Raw genomic sequence first — 21,927 nt, forward strand, 5'->3', positions numbered from 1 at the left:
TGGCTAAGTTACCATAGCAACTCCTTTCCACTTCACCTCCTCATGATTGAAACATGATGCCAAGTTCCTACTGCACCTGCCAAATCTTAGCTGAGACCCTGAGAGACAATTCTGAGAAACTGTTCCTGAGATATGACGCTAGCCCCCTGAGATTGTTCCCCAAATACAATGACTTTCCCCCTTCACCCCTCCCCACACCTGCTTGCTTGCCTTTATAACGCCTTGTGTGAAAATTAAAGATTGACAGCTTGATCGGGATTCAGACTTGCTATCCGGTTCTTTTGTGTCTGTCTTGTCTCTCGCCATTCCCCTAGGTGGTTCCAGGACCCTGCTGACTGTCCTGCGGGTCGGGACAAATAACCAGAGCAATCTCATATTTAACTTAACAACAAATATGAACACTCCAAAAAATAAGAATGAGTAATACACCTAAACATTGAAGTCAAATAATAATCAAATTCCTTGCTCAATAAAATAGAATCAATAAAATAGAAACAAGTGACAAGAAAAGAAAAAACAAATACTAATAATCACTGAAAAAAAGAGTTGGTCCTAGAAGAAAATCTACATGATTAACAAACACTTTTCCAAACTAAAGACTGGGAAAGAATTTCCAAATTAATAAAATTAGAGATGTAAAGAGAGACATTGTAACAGACACCAAGGAAATCCAGAGGATGACAGCAACATACTTTAAAACTGTATTCTGTTGAGCCTGGTGTAACACAATTCTACAATTCAGGAGGCAGAGCCAGACATATCTCTACGAGTTCAAGACCTGTTATATTGTTACTGATTTTTTTTCCCAAATGTTTTCCTTTCTGCATTTGATACTTGCACCCCAAGAATTGGTTTGTTGGTTGATTGTAGTGAGAATTTTGGTTTCTTTTAAGAAAGCAGAAATAATATGGGAATAAATTTTCATTTTAACCCCAGTGTGGGATATGGGACTGCTTCAGATTGTCTACAGTGGCTGCCTGTGATTTGCCTCATGCTCTAGAAGGGTGTAAATTTTACCAAAAGCACATAGTTACTGTAATTGAAGATGTTTGAAATTTTGGGGACTTTTCAGAGTCTATGTAAATGTTAGGCTCAGGAAAGCACTATTGTTGTTCTTGGTGGGGTATTAATGGTTGTTGGTTGCTTACTGTTGGATGTTGGTGGTTGTACTTTGTTAAGTAGTCCTGGATAAAGAAAGGAAAAAAGGGAAGAAGAAATCAGATATTGTGAGGGCAAAGATAAAATTTGCCCCAAGGAACTCAACACTTTTCTAATCAGCAGGATTAGAATTAGTCTAACAATAATATCCCCCCTTTCCTCTCTATCTTTTTTTTCTCATATCTACTAGTAGGGGGATAAAATGTTGAAAAAAAGTATGGGAAAGGGTAAAAGAAAAAAGAAACCACAACTTAGCAAAAGCAAGCTACAGTTAAGTATCTGGGTTTTCTCTCTCTCTCTCTCTCTCTCTCTCTCTCTCTCTCTCTCTCTCTCTAATTAGCCTTCTTTCAACAGAGATTTCTGCAACACTAAGATAATAGCTAATTCATAGAGTGGTTAAGATGTGGGTGTCCTCTTTTTATTGGTATTTAGGGCTATAACCTCTATCAAAGATATTCTGTTTGGTGGCTACAATTTGGTGTCCATGGTGCCTTGGTCAAGAAGTTGGGAACTCATTTCCCCTGTCCTGGTTCTCAAAGCTTGCTAGAACAACTAATGCCATGTCATAGTAGTGGCATGGCTCTCATGAGTCCCACAAGGTGAAGGGTTTGAACCTCCTGCCACTTGTGGTAACTGTACAATCTCTGGTGGGGAGCTGGTTATGATCTCTGGAGTCTCACAGTGAGGAAGAAAAGCAATGAGCAGGTGGCAGTCCCTGGCAGAAAACCACAAAGTTTCATTGTCTGGAATACTGTTCAATGGATTTTCACAAAAGCAGAATCACATTCTGTGTAATCTCAGGTCACTATAGTCTCACTGTAGTTTCATGCAGAAGCTTAGAATGCTCAAGACACATTTCACATATCAAATGATGCCCAAAAAGGAGAAAGAACAAAGTATGGATCCTTGGGTGCTTTGTAGAAAGGGAGAAAAATACCCACAGAATGGGATACAGAGACAAAAGGTAGAGCAGAGTCTGAGGGAAAGACCATCCAGAGACTACCCCACCCAAGATCCATCCTATATACAGTTACAAAACCCAGACACTATTGTGGATGCCCACAAGTGCTGACTGACCAAAGCCAGATATAGCTGTCACATGGGAGGCACTCCTAATGCATGACAAATATAGAGAGGGGCACTCTTGTTATACAATTAAGGAAGGAGAGGCCTTGGTCCTGGAAAGACTTGATGCTGTAGTGTAGAGGAATACCAGGACAGGGACATGGGAAAGGATTGATTGGAGAAGGGGAGATGGTTTATGGAATTTTGGGGGAAGAGAGAACCAGGAAAGGGGACAACATTTGAAATGTAAATAAAGAATATAACTAACAAAAAACATAGATACCCCATTTTTTAATAGGGTTATTTAATTCTCTGGAGACCAACTTCTTGAGTTCTTTGTATACGTTGGATATTAGCCCTCTATTGAATGTACGGTTAGTAAAGATCTTTTCCCAATTTGTTGGTTGCCATTTTGTCCTATTGACTATATCCAGAGAATTAAAAGCCCTATTAAAAAATGAGGTACAGAGCTAAACAAGGAATTCTCAACTGAGGAAACTCAAATGGCTCTAAAGCACCTAAAGAAATGTTCAGCATCCTTAGTTATCAGGGAAATGCAAATCAAAACAACACTGAGATTCCACCTTACACCAGTCAGAATGGTTAAGTTGAAAAACTCAGGGGACAGCAGATGCTGGAGAGGATGTGGGGAAAGAGGAATACTTCTCCACTGTTGATGGGATTGTAAGCTTGTAAAACCACTCTGGAAATCAGTTTGGCGATTCCTCAGAAATTTAGACATAATACTGCCTGTGGACCCAGCTATACCACTTCTGGGCATATACCCAGACAGTGATCCTACATGTAATAAGGACACATGCTCCACTATGTTCATAGCTGCCTTATTTATAATAGCCAGAAGCTGGAAAGATCCCAGATGTCCCTCAACAGAGGAATGGATACAAAAACTGTGGTATATATACACAATGGAGTACTATTCAGCTATTAAAAGCAATGAATTCATGAAATTCTTAAGCAAATGGATAGAACTAGAAAGTGTCATCCTGAATGAGGTATCCCAGTCACAAAAGAAAGTACATGGTATGCACTCACTAATAAGTGGATGCTAGTTCAAAAGCTCAAAATAAACAAGTTGCAATTCACCCAATACAGGAAACTCCAGAAGAATGACTTAAGTGAGGGAGCTATGGTTCCTCTGAGAAAGGGAACAAAATGCTCACAGGAGCAACAAGAGAGGCAATGTGTGGAGCAGAGTCTGAAGTAAAGGCCACCCAGCCAGTGCCGTACCTGGGGATTCATCCTATAAATAGTGAGCAAACCCAACACTACGATGAGAAGCATGTACCAAAAGGAGCATGCCATGGCTGTCTCCAGAGGAGCCCTGCCAGAGTCTTACAAATCAGAAGCAGAAACTAGCAACCAAGCTTAGACTGAGCTTGGGGTCCCCAACAAAGGATCTGAAGGGTTGTCCGGAGGAGCTGAAGGGGTATATAGCCCAATGGGAAAAACAATGACTTCGTACACCCAGACACCCCAAGACTCCCAGGGACTGAATCATCAACCAAGGGGTATACATGGTTCCAGCCAAAAATGTGGCAGAGGAATGCTTTTTTGGGCATCAGTGGGAGGAGTGGTCTTTGGTCAGGCAAAGGCTCAAAAGAGGCCACAACAAAGGGAAACAGATGGGGGGGGGGAGTTGAGGGGGAGGTGGGACTGTGTTGGGTAGAGGGGCATATACATGGAGGCAGGGGAGGGAGGAGGGGCAGGGAATCGTTGGGGAGGGGGCTTTTGGGAAGGGGAAATTCGGAAAGGTTTTACCATTGGTAATGTAAATGAAGAAGATACTCAATAAAAAAAAACATAGATAAGTTTCTATTTAGAAATACAAATGATAAAAATAATTAGAGTGAGATTAGATGTGATGGTTTAAAGAATGGAATTTGGATCCATCGGAGGCCTCTGGCGGGAGCCTTCTGGTTGCCACCTCTGGATCGGGAGCAGCCTGGGCCATGCGCCCCATCCCCAAGCAATGCAGAGGGCCAGCAGTGCATCCGGAGGCCGGCCACAGGAAGGCAGCTTGCTCGGGTGAGTCCATCTGACCCGGCAAAGCGGAGGATCCATCCGGAGGCTTCTGGTGGGAGCCTTCCGGTCGCCACCTCTAGATCGGGAGCAGCCTGGGCCATGTGCCCCATCCCCAAGCAGTGCAGAGGGCCAGCGGTGCATCTGGAAGCAGGCTGCAGGTGGGCAGCTTGCGGTGAGTCCTGCATTGACAACAAGACCAACTAACATCAGTGAGATCTAGATGGCAAAAGGCAAACGTTACTAACAGAAATCAAGGCAATATGGCAGCATCTGAACCCAATTCTCCATTAATAGCAAGTCCTGGATACCCCAACACACCAGAAAAGCAAGATTTGGATGTAAAATCATTGGTCATGATGTTATTACAAGAACACATGAAGGACATAAATAAATCTCTTAAAGAAATTCAGGGGAAAAATGATCAAAAGCTAGAAGCCCTTACAAGGGAAACACAAAAATCACTTAAAGAAATTCAGGAGAATATGGGTCAAATGATAGTAGGCAATAAGGAGGAAATGCAAAAATCACTTAAAAAATACAGGAGAAATTTGATCAACAGGCAGAAGTCATGAAAGAAACACAAAAATCTCTCAAAGAATTACAGGAAAACACAAACAAGCAAGTGAAGAAACTGAGCAAAAACATCCAGGATCTAAAAACAGAAGTAGAAACAACTAAGAAATCGCAAAGGGAGACAACTTTGGAGATAGAAAACCTTGGGAAGAAATCAAGGGCCATAGATGCAAATATCAACAACAGAATACCAGAGATAGAAGAAAGAATCTCAGATGCCGAACATACCATAAAAACCATGGACTCAACGGTCAAAGAAAATGCAAAATGCAAAAAGCTTGTAACCCAAAACATCCAGGAAATCCAGGACACAATGGACACAATGAGAAGGCCAAACCTAAGGATTATAGGCATAGAAAAGGGCGAAGATTTACAACTTAAAGGGCCAGCAAATATCTTCAATAAAATTATGGAAGAAAACGTCCCTAATCTAAAGAGAGAGATGCCCATGAATATACAAGAAGCCTACAGAACTCCAAACATACTGGACCAGAACAGAAATACATCCCATCACAGAATAATCAAAACCCCAAATGTACTAAACAAAGAAAGAATATTAAAGGCAGTAAGAGAAAGAGGCCAAGTAACATATAAAGGAAGACCTATCAGAATCACACCAGACTTCTCACCAGAGACTATGAAAGCTAGAAGATCCTGGGCAGATCTCATGCAGACTCTAAGAGAACACAAATGCCAGCCAAAACTACTATACCCAGCAAAACTCTCAATCACCATAGATGGAGAAACCATGATATTCCATGACAAAACCAAGTTCACAAATTATATTACCACAAACCCAGCCCTACAAAGGATAATAGGAGGAAAACATAAATACAAGGAAGGAAAATGCAAGATAGTAATCTTCTTTCATCAAAGCCAAAAGAAGATAACCAATCAAATATAAAAGATAACATCAAAAATGACAGGAAGTAATAATCACTATTCCTTAATATCTCTTAACATCAATGGACTCAATTCCCCAATAAAAAGACATAGACTAACGGACTGGATACATAAACAGGATCCTACATTTTGCTGCATATAAGAAACATACCTCAGTGTAAAAGACATAAACTACCTTAGAGTAAAAGGCTGGAAGACAATTTTACAAGCAAATGGTCTCAGGAAACAAGCCAGAGTTGCCATTCTAATATCAGATAAAATTGACTTTCAACCTTAAGTCATCAAAAGAGACACTGAGGGACACTTCTTGCTGGTCAAAGGAAAAACACACCAAGAAGAACTCTCAATCCTGAACATCTATGCTCCAAATGCAAAGGCACCCTCATTCATAAAAGAAACTTTACTAAAGCTCAAAGCACACATTGAGCCTAACACAATAATTGTGGGTGACTTCAACACTGCACTTTCCTCAATGGACCGATCTGGAAAACAGAAACTAAACAGGGACACAGTGAAACTAATTGAAGCTTTGGACCAATTAGAGTTAACAGATATATAGAGAACATTTCACCCTAAAGCAAAATAATATACCTTTTTCTCAGCACCTCATGGTACCTTCTCCAAAATTGACCATATAATTGGTCACAAGACAGACCTCAACAAATATAAGAAGATCGAAATAATCCCATGCCTCCTATCAGATCACTATCGAGTAAAAGTAGTGTTCAATAGCAACAAAAACAATAGAAAGCTCACGTACACATAGAAACTGAACAATACTCTACTCAATGATACCTTGGTCAAGGAAGAAATAAAGAAAGAAATCAAAGACTTTTTAGAATTTAATGAAAATGAAGACACAACATACCCAACACTATGGGACACAATGAAAGCAGTGCTAAGAGGAAAACTCATAGCCTTAAGTGCCTCCAAAAAAAAAAATGGAGAGAGCATACACTAGCAGCTTAATGACACACCTGAAAGCCCTGGAGCAAAAAGAAGCAAATTCACCCAGGAGGAGTAGAAGGCAGGAAATCATCAAATTCAGGGCTGAAATCAATCAAGTAGAAACTAGGAGAACCATACAAAGAATCAACAAAACCAGGAGCTGGTTCTTTGAGAAAATCAACAAGATAGATAAACCCTTAGCCAGACTAACCAAAGGGCACAGAGACAGTATCCAGATTAACAAAATTAGAAATGAAAAGGGAGATATAACAACAGAAACTGAGGAAATTCAAAAAATCATCAGATCTTACTACCAAAACCTATACTCAACACAACTGGAGAATCTGGAGGAAATGGACCGTTTCCTAGACAGATAACAAACACCAAAATTAAATCAGGATCAAATAGATCATCTAAACAGTCCCATAACCCCTAAAGAAATAAAAGAGGTCATAGAAAGTCTCCCAACCAAAAAAGCACGGGACCAGATGGCTTCAGTGCAGAATTCTATCAGACCTTCAAAGAAGTCCTAACACCAATACTCTTGGAACTGTTCCAAAAAATAGAAACAGAAGGAACACTACCCAACTCATTCTACGAAGCCACAATTACACTAATATCAAAATCACACAAAGATCCAACAAAGAAAGAAAACTTCAGGCCAATTCATGAATATCGGTGCAAAAATACTAAATAAAATTCTTGCCAAGCGAATCCAAGAACACGTCAAAACGATCATCCACCACGATCAAGTGGACTTCATCCCAGGGATGCAGGGATGGTTCAATATATGGAAATCCATCAATGCAATCAACTACATAAACACACTCAAAGAAAAAAACTATATGATCATTTCATTAGGTGCTGAAAAAGCATTTGACAAAATTCAACATCCTTTCTGGCTAAAAGTCTTGGAAAGAACAGGAATTCAAGGCCCATACCTAAACATAATTAAAGCAATATACAGCAAACCGGTAGCCAACATCAAACTTAATGGAGAGAAACTTGAAGTAATGCCACTAAAATCAGGGACTAGACAGGTTGCCCTCTCTCTTCTTATCTTTTCAATATAGTATTTGAATTTCTATCTAGAGCAATTAGACAGCATAAGGAAGTCAAAGGGATACAAATTGGAAAGGAAGAAGTCAAATTATCACTATTTGCAGATGACATGGTAGTATACTTAAGTGACCCAAAAAACTCCACTAGAGAACTCCTACAGCTGATAAACAACTTCAGAAAAGTGGCAGGTTATAAAATCAACTCATGCAAATCAGTTGCCTTTCTATACTCAAAGGATAAGCAGGCTGAGAAATAAGTTAGGGAAATGACACCCTTCACAATAGCCACAAACAATATAAAGTATCTTGGTGTGACTCTAACCAAACAAGTGAAAGATCTTTACAACAAGAACTTCAGGTCTCTGAAGAAGGAAATCGAAGAAGACCTCAAAAAATGGAAAAATCTGCCATGCTCGTGGATTGGAAGGATTAATATAGTTAAAATGGCCATCTTGCCAAAAGCAATATACAGATTCAATGCAATGCCCATCAAAATCCCAACTCATTTCTTCACAGAGTTAGAAAAAGCAGTTCTCAAATTTATCTGGAATAACAAAAAACCCAGGATAGCTAAAACTATTCTCAGCAGTAAAAGAACTTCTGGGAGAATTAGTATCCCAGATCTCAAGCAATACTACAGAGCAATAGTGTTAAAAACTGCATGGTATTGGCACAGGGACAGGCAAGTGGACCAATGGAATAGAATTGAAGACCCAGAAATGAATCCACACACCTATGGTCACTTGATCTTCAACAAAGGAGCAGAAAACATCCAGTGGAAAAAAGATAGCCTTTTCAACAGATGGTGCTGGCTCAACTGGAGGTCAGCATGCAGGAGAATGCGAATTGATCCATTCTTATCTCCTTGTACTAAACACAATTCCAGGTTGATCAAGGACCTCCACATAAAACCAGACACACTGAAACTAATAGAAAAGAAACCGGGGAAAACCCTTGAAGACATAGGCACAGGGAGAAAGTTCCTGAACAGAACACCAATAGCTTATGCTCTAAGATCAAGAATTGACAAATGGGATCTCATAAAATTACAAAGTTTCTGTAAGGCAAAGGACACCGTCAAAAGGACAAAATGGCAACCAACAAATTGGGAAAAGATCTTCACCAACCCTACATCTGATAGAGGGCTAATATCCAATATATACAAAGAACTCAAGAAGTTAGACCCCAGGGAACCAAATAACCCTATTGAAAAATGGGGTACAGACCTAAACAAAGAATTTTCACCTGTAGTAATTCAGATGGAGGAGAAGCACCTTAAGAAATGTTCAACATCATTAGCCACCAGGGAAATGCAAATCAAAACAACCCTGAGATTTCACCTCACACCAGTCAGAATGGCTAAGGTTAAAAACTCAGGAGACAGCAGGTGTTTCCGAGGATGTGGGGAAAGAGGAACACTCCTTCACTGCTGGTGGGATTGTAAGATGGTACAACCACTCTCGAAATCAGTCTGGTAGTTCCTAAGAAAACTAGACATGACACTTCCAGAGAACCCTGCTATACCTCTCCTGGGCATATGCCCAGAGGATTCCCCAGCATGCAATAAGGACACATGCTCCACTATGTTTGTAGCAGCCTTATTCATAATAGCCAGAGCTGGAAAGAACCCAGATATCCCTCAATGGAGGAATGGATACAGAAAATGTGGTATATATACACAATGGAGTACTATTCAGCAATTAAAAACAATGAATTCATGAATTTTTTAGGCAAATGGATGGAACTGGAAAATATTATCCTAAGCGAGGTAATGCAATCACAAAAGAATACACATGGAATGCAATCATTGATAAGTGGATATTAAAGCTCTGAATACTGAAGGTACAATTAGCATATCAAATGATTCCCATGAAAAAGGAAGAAGAGGGCCCTAATCCTGGAAAGGCTTTATCCAGCATTGTAGGGGAGTACCAGGACAGAGAAAAAGGAGGAGGAAAGATAGGAGAATGGATGGAGAGAAGAGGACTTATGGGACATATGGAGGGGGGAACTGAGAAAGGGGAAAGCTTTTAGAATGTAAACAAAGAATATAGAAAATAAATAAAAAAAGAAAGATTTTAAAAAAGAATGGAATTTGGGGAATATATTTTTTATTTTTTTTAATGCGTAAATAGAAGTGTTTATTGCAGTTATGACTTCATTCTCATCAGAGTAACAAAAAATTGAATGGAAAATATTTTTCAACACAGATGGAAGAAAATAACCCAATCTCAAAATCTTCGTGTGGTACTAGAAATAGCTACTATGATAGTTGTAGTAATTACTTTTCTAGCTATTTGGTTTGATGATACTTAAGAAAGTTGAAAATATTCATATCTAGCTTCAGAAACTATCAGATATACATGAAAAAGTTAAAGTTTGACTCTCTGCTCTTCTCCATTTGAGAGACAGCTGCATCTTCTCCTGCAGTACCAGTCTTGTCCCTGAGACTCCATTTGACTGAGTTGGGTCCTTAGTTACCAGGACTTCTTTCATGTCTAGCAAAGTGGATATTGCTGCCATCAGTGACACCTTCATTGACTTCAACTACATAGTCTACACATTCCAGTGTGACTCTACCTATGGCAAGTTCAATGGAACCATCAAGGCTGAGAAAGGGAAGCTTGTCATCAATGTGGTACTAGAAATAGCTACTATGATAGTTGTAGTAATTACTTTTCTAGCTATTTGGTTTGATGATACTTAAGAAAGTTGAAAATATTCATATCTAGCTTCAGAAACTATCAGATATACATGAAAAAGTTAAAGTTTGACTCTCTGCTCTTCTCCATTTGAGAGACAGCTGCATCTTCTCCTGCAGTACCAGTCTTGTCCCTGAGACTCCATTTGACTGAGTTGGGTCCTTAGTTACCGGGACTTCTTTAATGTCTAGCAAAGTGGATATTGCTGCCATCAGTGACACCTTCATTGACTTCAACTACATAGTCTACACATTCCAGTGTGACTCTACCTATGGCAAGTTCAATGGAACCATCAAGGCTGAGAAAGGGAAGCTTGTCATCAATGGGACGGCCATCACTACATCCAGAAGCAAGATCCCACCAACATCAAATGGGGTGAGGCTGGTACCAAGTATGTTGTGGAGTCTGGTGTTTTCACCACCACTGAGAAGGTCAGGATGTACTTGAAATGTCAATCCAAAAGGATCATCGTTTCTGCTCTTTTTGCTGATGCCTGAATGTTTGTGATGGGTATGAACCATGAAAATCATAATAATTCAATCAAGATTGTCAGCAGTGCCTTTTGCACCACCAACTGCTTAGTTCTGCTGGCAATTTGGCATTGTGGAAACACTCCATGCCATAACTGTCACCAGTTTTCAACTATGGATGATCCCTCTGAGAAGTTATGAAGTGGTAGCCTTGGGGCTACCAAAGACATCATTCCTACATCCACTGGTACTACCAAGGCTTTGGGACAAGGTCATCCCAGAACTGAGGGGGAAGCTCACTGTCATGGCCTTCCATGTGCTTACTCCCATTGTATCTGTGGTAGGTTTGACATGCTGCCTGGAGAGAGCTGCCAAGTATGATGACATCAAGGAATTGGTGAAACATGTACTGGGGCCCCTAACAAAAGACATTGTGGATACAATGGGGATCAAGTTGTGTCCTGCAACTTTAGCAGTGATATTCTTCTATCTTTGATGCTAGGGCTAGCATTGCTCTCAGTGGCAAGTATATAAAGGCCATTGTCTGCTATGACAATGAATATGGCTATAGCAACAAGGTGTTGGATCTCATGGCTTACATGGCCTCCATGGAGTAAGAAGCCATGAACTACCAACTCTAGAAAGAACTTGAAAGAACAGAGAGGTTCTGGACCCCTAAAGAGTCCATGCCCCATCTCAGGCCTCAACACTGAACATCTCTATCTCAGTTTCCATCCCAGAACCCCATAAGAAGAGGATGACTTAGGGATCCCTAATTTCTTGAATACCATCAATACAGTGTACTGTACTCACAAAAAAATGTAGTTTGTTGATCTTGTAAATAATTATGGAAAGCTAAAAAGGCCTAGCTGTCCAATAAGAAGAAAAAAGATGCATAAATTTGAAGATAGTTATTCACTAAAACATATAGAATAATTAAAATAATGTACTAAACCTACATATATCATTAAGAACAAAAATGTACTATTGAGCTTGAAATTTTATTACAAAACATTGCAAATGATACAGACTTCTCAGCCATTCAGTATTCCTCCATTGGGAATTCTTTGTTTAGCTCTGTACTCCATTTTTAATAGAATTATTTAGTTCTTTGGAGTCTAATTTTTTGAGTTCTTTGTATATATTGGATATTAGTCTTCTATCAGATATAGGATTGGTAAAGATCTTTTCCCAATTTGTTGATTGCCATTTGGTCCTATTGACAGTGTCCATTGTCTTACAGAAGCTTTGCTATTTTTGAGGTCCCATTTATCAATTCTTGATCTTAGAGCATAAGCTATTGGTGTTCTATTCAGGAAATTTTCCCCTGTGCCCATGTGTTCGAGGATCTTACCCACTTTCTTTTCTATTAGTTTTAGTGTATCAAGTTTTATGTGAAGGTCTTTGATACACTTAGACTTGAGCTTTATACAAGGAGACAAAAATGGATCAGTTTGCATTCTTCTACATGCTAACTGCTAGTTGAGCCAGCACCATTTCTTCAAAATACTGTCTTTCCACTGGACGGTTTTATCTCTTTTGTGAAAGATCAAGTGACCCTAGGTGGGTGGGTTCATTTCTGAGTCTTCAATTCTATTCCATTGATCTGCCTACCTGTCACTGTACCAATATGATTCAGTTTTTATCATGATTACTCTTAAGTACAGGTTGAGGTCAGGGATAGTGATTCTGCCAGAAGTTCTTTATTATTGAGAATCGTTTTGGATAACCTGGGTTTTTGTTTTTTGTTTTGTTTTGTTTGTTTTTGTCATTACAAATGAATTTGCAAATTGCTGTTTCTAGATCTATGAACTTGGAATTTTGATGGGGATTACATTAAATACTATATTACTGTATGGCCATTTTTACTATTTTAATCCTGCCAATCCATGAACATGGGAGATCTTTCCATCTTGTGAGATCTTTGATTTCTCTCTTCAAAGACTTGAAGTTCTTGTCATACAGATCTTTCACTTGCTTAAAGTCACAACAAGATATTTTATATTATTTGTGACTATTGTAAAGGGTGTTGTGTCCCTAATTTTTTTCCTAGCTTGTTTATCCTTTGAGTAGAGGAAAGCCACTGATTTCTTTTATATCCACCCACTTTGCTGAAATTGTGTATCAGGTTTAGTAGTTCTCTGGTGGAATTTTTGGGGTCACTTAAGTATACTATAATATCATCTACAAATAATAATATTTTGACTTCTTACTTTCCAATTTGTATTCCTTTGACTTCGTTTTGTTGTCTAATTGCTCTGGCTAGGACAAGTACTATATTGAACAAGTAGGGAGAGAGTAGGCAGCCTTGTCTATTCCCTAATTTTAGTGTGATTGCTTCAAGTTTCTTTCCATACTATTTGATGTTGGCTACTTGTTTGCAGTATATTGCTTTTATTATGTTTAGATATGGGCCTTGAATTCCTGATTTTTCCAAGAATTTTATCATGAAGAGATGTTGCATTTTGTCAAAAGCTTTCTCAGCATCTAATGAAATGATCATGTGTTTTTTTCATTGATTTTGTTTATATAGTGGATTACGTTGATGGTTTTCCATATATTGAACCTTCCCTGCATCCCTGGGATGAAACCTACTTAATAATGATCAATGGTCATTTAGATACGTTCTTGGATTTGCCTGACTTTCTATATTTAAATCCACACTTTAAAATCCAGGTATGCTCCAAATAAATCGTCAAAAAAATTCAACATACAAACTCATACTCATGCATAAACACACACACAATCACAAACATACACACACACACACACACACACACATACACACACATGCAAACATACACATTTTTACCTAACAGGTACTTGGGAGGATTAAGAATAGAAAATACAGATAACTTTAAAAAAAAAAAACAAACTGATGTATTTAGCTCATTGAACACAGAGAAGTCACGTACACAGGTACCTACCTTGAGCATTTATCCATACAGACTACTGCTTAGTACCAAAAGGTACTGTGTACACTACCAGAGGAGAATGGTAAACACAAACCCACTAAAAACATTTCAGTCTATAATGGTGACTTGCCTACAAGATACGCTGTTTCAATATTGTCACAATAGCTGTACAAGTAACAAACCATTACCTCTTTGGATTTAATGAGAGAGAACCCAGGCCCACCATTTTTCAGGTGCCCAACACTTTGAGACTAGATAATTGACCTGGGAGGAAAGTAAAAGAATATGGCAATATAACTCCTAATGATATTCCAACATACTCATAGATCAGTACACTATACAGTGATCATCAGTGAGGCTTGCTCCTGCAGTAGCCAGGAAGAAATACAGAGATACATATGGAACCATGTGCAGAGGGTGAGGGAACTTAGAGCAATCAGCCCTAAACAGGTTGTCTCTATCAACCTGTTGCCTCCTCAGGAAGAGATGTAGAAGAGGAAGCAGAAAGATTGTAACATCCAGAGGTAATGGAGGGCACCAACTTGCGCTTCTAGACATAACAGGATTGATGCACATCTAAACTCAGAGATGTAGCAGCCTGAACAGTGCTGATGTAGGTCTGCAATAAATGCGGTCCTAGAGCTGAGAGAAGTAAACAAAAACCACCATCCTTAATCCAGAAGCAATTTCTAATTGATAAACACTTGCAAATGAAAAATTACTTTTCTCCAATAATATATCACTGCTTATACAAAAATGACACTTAAATGCAGGCCTGATGCCCAGCAGTAGGTGAGCAACAAAAAACAAGCTCAATGGTATTTAAAGAATGTTTTGTCTCATGATGTCATATATTTTATCTGGGCTCATGCTGCTCTTACTCCTCCTCTCCCTCCTACTTTTTCTTCCCCCTTCTGCTCCTTCTTTTTTGTACTCCTCCTTTTTTGTCCTCCTCTTCTTCTTTGCTCTCTTCCTCCTTTCACCTTCTTTAAATTAAAGATCTTTTGCTTACATATTATGTCTAGCATTATGTTTAATGATGTATCTGTAAGACAGAATTGTGTGTGTGTGTGTGTGTGTGTGTGTGTGTGTGTGTGTGTGTGTGTGTGTGTGTGTCTAGTGTCTATACTTGCTTCTTGTGCTTTTTCTTTGGCTCAACTTTTCCTACTTGTTTTGTCCTATTTTGTTTGTTTTTATTTTATCATATTTTTTTCTAGATGCTTTCTTTTCTAGATGTTTTTTTTTTCCTAATGAGAAGAACAAGAAAGCAAGGATTTAGGTTGGTGGGGAGTCAGGGACTGTGTACGAGGAGTTAGGTAGGGGAAAACCATAGTCAGAAAATATTATATGAAAAACTTTATTTTAATAAAAACAATGAATTCGTCATAAGAATGACATTGCCCTGTAGCAATTACATGCCCATCACTATTCATTTTCATCTTTTTTTCAGATGATCTGCATAGAAAACTTTCATCATTACAGAAAACTCCTCATCTTCTAGAAGAAACTAAGGAGAAGGCTCATGTTTTGTTGGGTTTGTCTTTCTTATTTACAGCACTTCACCTTCGCAGTCCCTCAAGAGACATGCTCGTGATTCAGTTCCCTCTAAGCAGAGGCACTCAGACTTCACTCTTCCCTTCCCCTCCCTCTGCTGAGCAATCTTCTCTGAACTACAACCACCCCCAAGCTGTGCACCTAAGTGATTCCTGCCACTCTGCAAGGCAGTGTTGGGTCCTTACTTCAATGTCCTGCCAACGAACAACATTAGTTTTTTTTTTTTCTGCATGCATGAATAATTCTGAATATACTTAGGGTTGACTACCAAAGATGTTTGGGAGTATAGAGATTTTCTCCATCACTTGTCTATTCTAATGAATTGCTTTCTCACACATAATTGGAGGCATCTTTCTTCCATTGGAATCTGAATAATGCAAACACATGTTAGAAAGATCAGATCCACCAAAACAGTTCTGCTCATTGTCAAACAGAAAGAGTATACATGGGGTGGGTTGAGGGCAATTTCAGACCAGCTTCATCAAAGGGCTTGTGGTCTGAGTTCATGCTTAGAGATGTACTCTGGGCAAGGAGGGGCAGGACAATTCAGTGTAGGCTGGCATACAGGGATAAGCAAATCAGTCAGATTAGAGGCTGCATCCAGCTGTATTTCACTTTCTATTCCTGATGCAGAAAAAGAAACTGAGCATTTCATGGCTTGAGGAATCATGGAATTCATTGCAGTAGCCCTGAACCTTGTTTGAATTTCTTTTCTGCAGTTTTAACTTCCTTTGAGATTAACACTCATTGTTTTTTGTCATTGTTCTTAATTATCTATTATGCTCCCTTGACATGTGTGTTATAACAGAAAAGAAAAATGCTTGATGTCCTCCAAAGCTACTCTACTTCTCCTTTTTAAATTTGGAATACAGACCCAGCCTACATATCCCAACTGTTCTCACACAGGTTGTAGTAGAAGCAATACTTCCTTCATAACACTCACACTGGCTCCATTTTTTCTCATTTGATAGATACCTGTCAAGTGTATTGTTCACAGTGAGGGCTTCCATTCTCCTAACCCTGAAAAAGAAATCTCAGCCTGAGAACAGAAAGAGAGTTTAATCCAAAGTACCATCTTTTCCTGACATAGCCTTAGATGCTAAGTAGCTGTGCTCGGAACATCAGCTACTTCACAAGCAGTAGAGAAGTTCTTTGGAGACTGCCCAAATACAAACAACTTGAGTTGGTCCTTAAAGGAAGAAATAGTAATTATTTGGAGGCAGGTACACCTAATTGGATGGGATGGGAGAGGCCAATCTCTGAGTGAAATGGGGCAAATGCCAAGAAACATCTTAGGGGGCATCTAGAAAGGTCTCTGGTGTGTGACTTGTTCCCAGTATTCATTCATACTGGAAATCACATGATCTGCTCAGTGCTTTTATAAGCCTCACCTGGGTCAGAAACTTTCACTCAGCTCCTGAAGGCATATCTCAATTCCAGAGCAAGGAAGCAGAGTCTAGAATCAATCTGTGGAAGGGTCTTCTGCCTTGTCTTCTCTCCACCTCTAGAACAAAAAAAAAAATGGAATAAAGGTAAGGATATATCCCAAAAATGTTCAGAGTTACTGTCATGCTGAGTTCACATTCCTGTGTTGCTGTGGCAAAATGCAACATTCATGGTCTAGGCCTTCTCCTGAGAAGGCATGAGACAGACAGAGGCTTCCCTTTCAAACAGAGAGGTGGCCTGGCTTAAACACTTCTCTTACTTTCCCTCAAATCATTCATATTCATCCCTGTCACTCCTTTAAGAAGGAAGGTGATGTGCATAGTTTGTTTCCTAGGGGGAAAAACCTCTAAAAAGGTGCATTGCTGGTTCCAAAAACTGATCCACCATGTGCATGTTGCCTCTTGGAAGAAACTGATGGTTAGAATTTGAGTAACTGAAGAAATACCAAAGGAAGTGTTTATTTACAAAAACCATGTGTCCTAGGGACAGAGGATGCATGGGGACTATGAGAAAGCAAAGCAGTGGATAAAGATGTCCAATCCTTGGCTTCGATAATCAGCAAAAGTAATTGGTGGCATGAGAGACGGGGGAGGGGGCTGCCATAGTTATAACTATGTTGTTGTAAGGGGATAATTGCTGTCAACACACAATTGACCAGGAAAGAGACAAAAAAATAAAAAATCGCAAAGCTCTTTCCTTCTGTTCTCCATGGTCCATAAAAAGTCACCAACTGCCTTAAATGAAAGGAAAATTAGAGAAAGAAACCCTCTTAGAGCCCAGATCAAGCACTTCTGTAAGTTATCAGGTGAGGGAGAGAGCAATGGGAGGAAACACTTCCTCACATGCAAGTCTTCTTCCACCACTAGGTTTGCAGATTTAACTATCATGAGATCATCCCTATCAGAGTTATTTTTGTCCTGTTTGCATCTTATTCTTCTAATGCTGCTTTTAGAGATGCCCTCCATGGTAAACAACATAAGATTACACTTAAGTTTGTCCATAGCAGCATAGTTCTTATTGGCTAGAGTAGAAGAGTGGTCACTCAAATACAGACTTACAGAACACCTTAGCAAGAAAGTTGTTCTGCATGGGTAGGCAGCTGCACCACATCAGACATGAGAACTGCTGCATTGCTGTTTCTCAGATCTAAAGGGGTGTCAGCGTGCTGTGGGCAAAGACTCTCAGCCACATCAGAGTGTCAGTGTAGGGAAGATGCAGAGAAAAGCAGAAGGGTTGCTCTGCTCCTGACTCAACTTTGCTGCATTTCTCTACTTGGCTCTGAATCTTCAGTTTCTGGTAATGCTTTGGACATCAGGATCAAAAGAATGTGAACTGGAATCTACTTTAAGTTAAAACTCAGATAATTTGTTAAGAAAGAAATTCAGAACCTTGGTCTCTCTAGCAATCTGTAAAGGTCATGAAGGTCTCTCAAGTATTGTATCATATGAAGATTTTGGTACATTCTCAAAATCGGGGACAACAGTGCAGAACAGATAAAAAAAAAAAATCAGAAGTGAGGTAAAAGAAAACTCAAGGATATGATATTAATTTGATTTCCAGAATACCCTATCTAGTTCTTCCTCTCTGATACAGCATGACAGCAAATGATGTTTCAGGAGAGTATTCCCAGTTGAGAATAATCAGGAAAGTGATTGATGCATGACTTAGTCCTTCTAGAACTCCACATTTCATGGACATGAGTACATCACACCATGCAAACATATTTTCAAAGTATGAGTGATCATAAGCAGACATAGAATTTTTGTTCTTCTTCCCCCATCTACTCAAGTTACCAATGTGAGAGAGCCAGTTACTCTCAGAGTTAATGGAGGAGACAGCCCCAGCATGCATCTCTGCTCCATAGGAGGAGGATGTTTTTCCATCAGAAAGTCTCCTGCTTTGGTGGCTGATCTAGCCTCTGAAGCTGTATTTGCTTAAATGCAGTAAAGAAACCCTGGATCCTGGTGATAGCTAAGAGTATTGACTTTGGAGGACAGGTTTGGGAGAAATGGGAGACTGGTTACTGTGATTCCAGGCTGGCCTCAGACTCCCTCAGTCATGGAGAAAAATCATGAACTTCTGATCTTCCTGACTTACCTACCAAGCACTAGGGTTACAGGTGAGCACCACCTTAACCACATTTCTGCTGACTGCAGCTGATGTCCACTGTCTCCATTCTTAGCCCCATTTGATGCTTCTCCCCTGCTGCTTCACAAGTTTTCATTCATCCACAATTGGGATTGCCATCTTGTTTATCTTGTGGGTAAGTCTCCTGCGCTTTTCTTTACTACTTTCCAATCCACACAGTGTTGCAGTGTATGAAGAGTTTGTAAATGGATTAATCCTTTCCAGGTTAGATGGCTTAATGTATAAATAATTGCAGTACAAGCATGAGAACATATATTCCAGCTTCCAGAATAATCCAGGCCTGCAAAGGCATGCCCATCACTTCAGTGCTGAGAATACAGAGACCAGAGGATCCCTCACAGTGCTAGTCTGCTATTGAGTCATGTTCAATGAAAAACCTGTCTCAAAAAAAATAAGGTAGTGTTGGTCAAGGAAGAAATAAAGAAAGAAATTAAAGACTTTTTAGAACACAATGAAAATGAAAACACAACATACCCAAATCTATGGGACACAATGAAAGCAGTGCTAAGAGGAAAACTCATAGCCCTGAGTGCCTCCAAAAAGAAAATGGAGAGAGCATACATTACCAGCTTAATGACACACCTGAAAGCCCTGGAACAAAAAGAAGCTATTTCGCCCAGGAGGAGTAGAAGGCAGGAAATCATCAAACTCAGGGCCGAAATCAATCAAGTAGAAACAAAGAGAACCATACAAAAAATCAACAATACCAGGAGCTGGTTCTTTGAGAAAATCAACAAGATAGATAAACCCTTAGCCAGACTGACCAAAGGGCACAGAGAAAGTATCCAAATTAACAAACTTAGAAATGAAAAGGGAGATATAACAACGGAAACTGAGGAAATCCAAAAAATCATCAGATCCTACTACAAGAGCCTATACTCAACACAACTGGAGAATCTGGAGGAAATGGACAATTTCCTTGACAGATACCAAATACCAAAATTAAATCAGGACCAACTAGACCATCTAAACAGTCCCATAATGCCTAAAGAAATAGAAGGAGTCATAGAAAGTCTTCCAACCAAAAAAAGCACAGGACCAGATGGCTTCAGTGCAGAATTCTACCAGACCTTCAAAGAAGAGTTAACACCAATACTCTTCAAACTATTCCACAAAATAGAAACAGAAGGAACACTACCCAATTCCTTCTACGAAGCCACAATTACGCTGATACCAAAGCCACACAAAGATCCAACAAAGAAAGAGAACTTCAGACCAATTTCCCTTATGAACATCGATGCAAAAATACTCAATAAAATTCTTGCCAACCGAATCCAAGAACACATCAAAACGATCATCCACCATGATCAAGTAGGCTTTATCCCAGGAATGCAGGGTTGGTTCAATATACGGAAATCCATCAATACAATCCACTACATAAACAAACTCAAAGAACAAAACCACATGGTCATTTCATTGGATGCTGAAAAAGCATTTGACAAAATTCAGCATCCCTTCATGCTTAAAGTCTTGGAGAGAACAGGAATTCAAGGCCCATACCTAAACATAGTAAAAGCAATATACAGCAAACCGGTAGCCAGCATCAAACTAAATGGAGAGAAACTTGAAGCAATCCCACTGAAATCAGGGACCAGACAAGGCTGCCCCCTTTCTCCTTATCTTTTCAATATTGTACTTGAGGTACTAGCTCGGGCAATTCGACAACATAAGGAGGTCAAAGGGATACAAATTGGAAAGGAAGAAGTCAAACTATCATTATTTGCAGACGACATGATCGTCTACCTAAGTGACCCAAAGAACTCCACTAGAGAGCTCCTACAGCTGATAAACAACTTCAGCAAAGTGGCAGGTTATAAAGTCAACTCAAGCAAATCAGTGGCCTTCCTATACTCAAAGGATAAGCAGGCTGAGAAAGAAATTAGGGAAATGACCCCCTTCACAATAGCCACAAACAGTATAAAGTATCTTGGGGTGACTCTTACCAAACATGTGAAAGATCTGTATGACAAGAACTTCAAGACTCTGAAGAAGGAAATGGAAGAAGACCTCAAAAAATGGGAAAACCTCCCATGCTCATGGATCGGCAGAATCAATATAGTTAAAATGGCCATTTTGCCTAAAGCACTATACAGATTCAATGCAATACCCATCAAAATCCCAACTCAATTCTTCACAGAGCTAGAAAGAGCAATTATCAAATTCATCTGGAACAACAAAAAACCCAGGATAGCTAAAACTATTCTCAGCAACAAAAGGATATCTGGGGGAATCAGTATCCCTGACCTCAAGCAATACTACAGAGCAATAGTGTTAAAAACTGCATGGTATTGGTACAGTGACAGACAGGAGGATCAATGGAACAGGATTGAAGATCCAGAAATGAACCCACACACCTATGGCCACTTGATCCTCGACAAAGAGGCTGAAAACATCCAATGGAAAAAAGATAGCCTTTTCAACAAATGGTGCTGGTTCAACTGGAGGTCAGCATGCAGAAGAATGCGAATTGATCCATCCTTGTCTCCTTGTACTAAGCTCAAATCCAAATGGATCAAGGACCTCCACATAAAGCCAGACACTCTGAAGCTAATAGAAAAAAAACTGGGGAAGACCCTTGAGGACATCGGTACAGGGAGAAAGTTTCTGAACAGAACACCAATAGCGTATGCTCTAAGAGCAAGAATTGACAAATGGGACCTCATAAAATTACAAAGTTTCTGTAAGGCAAAGGACACCATCAAGAGGACAAATCGGCAACCAACAAATTGGGAAAAGATCTTCACCAATCCTACATCAGATAGAGGGCCAATATCCAATATATATAAAGAACTCAAGAAGTTAGACTCCAGAAAACCAAACAACCCTATTAAAAAATGGGGTACAGAGTTAAACAAAGAATTCTCACCTGAAGAACTTCGGATGGCGGAGAAGCATCTTAAAAAATGCTCAACTTCATTAGTCATTAGGGAAATGCAAATCA

At 39.5% G+C, this 21,927-nt stretch overlaps 1 pseudogene; it reads left to right on the forward strand.

Annotated features, from left to right (window-relative positions):
• Positions 1 to 10,245: 10,245 nt before the first annotated feature.
• LOC127692283 (glyceraldehyde-3-phosphate dehydrogenase-like) lies at positions 10,246 to 11,540 on the forward strand (annotated as a pseudogene).
• Positions 11,541 to 21,927: the final 10,387 nt, after the last annotated feature.

Source organism: Apodemus sylvaticus, chromosome 1, assembly GCF_947179515.1.
Source record: "Apodemus sylvaticus chromosome 1, mApoSyl1.1, whole genome shotgun sequence".
Classification (NCBI taxonomy): Eukaryota; Metazoa; Chordata; class Mammalia; order Rodentia; family Muridae; genus Apodemus; species Apodemus sylvaticus.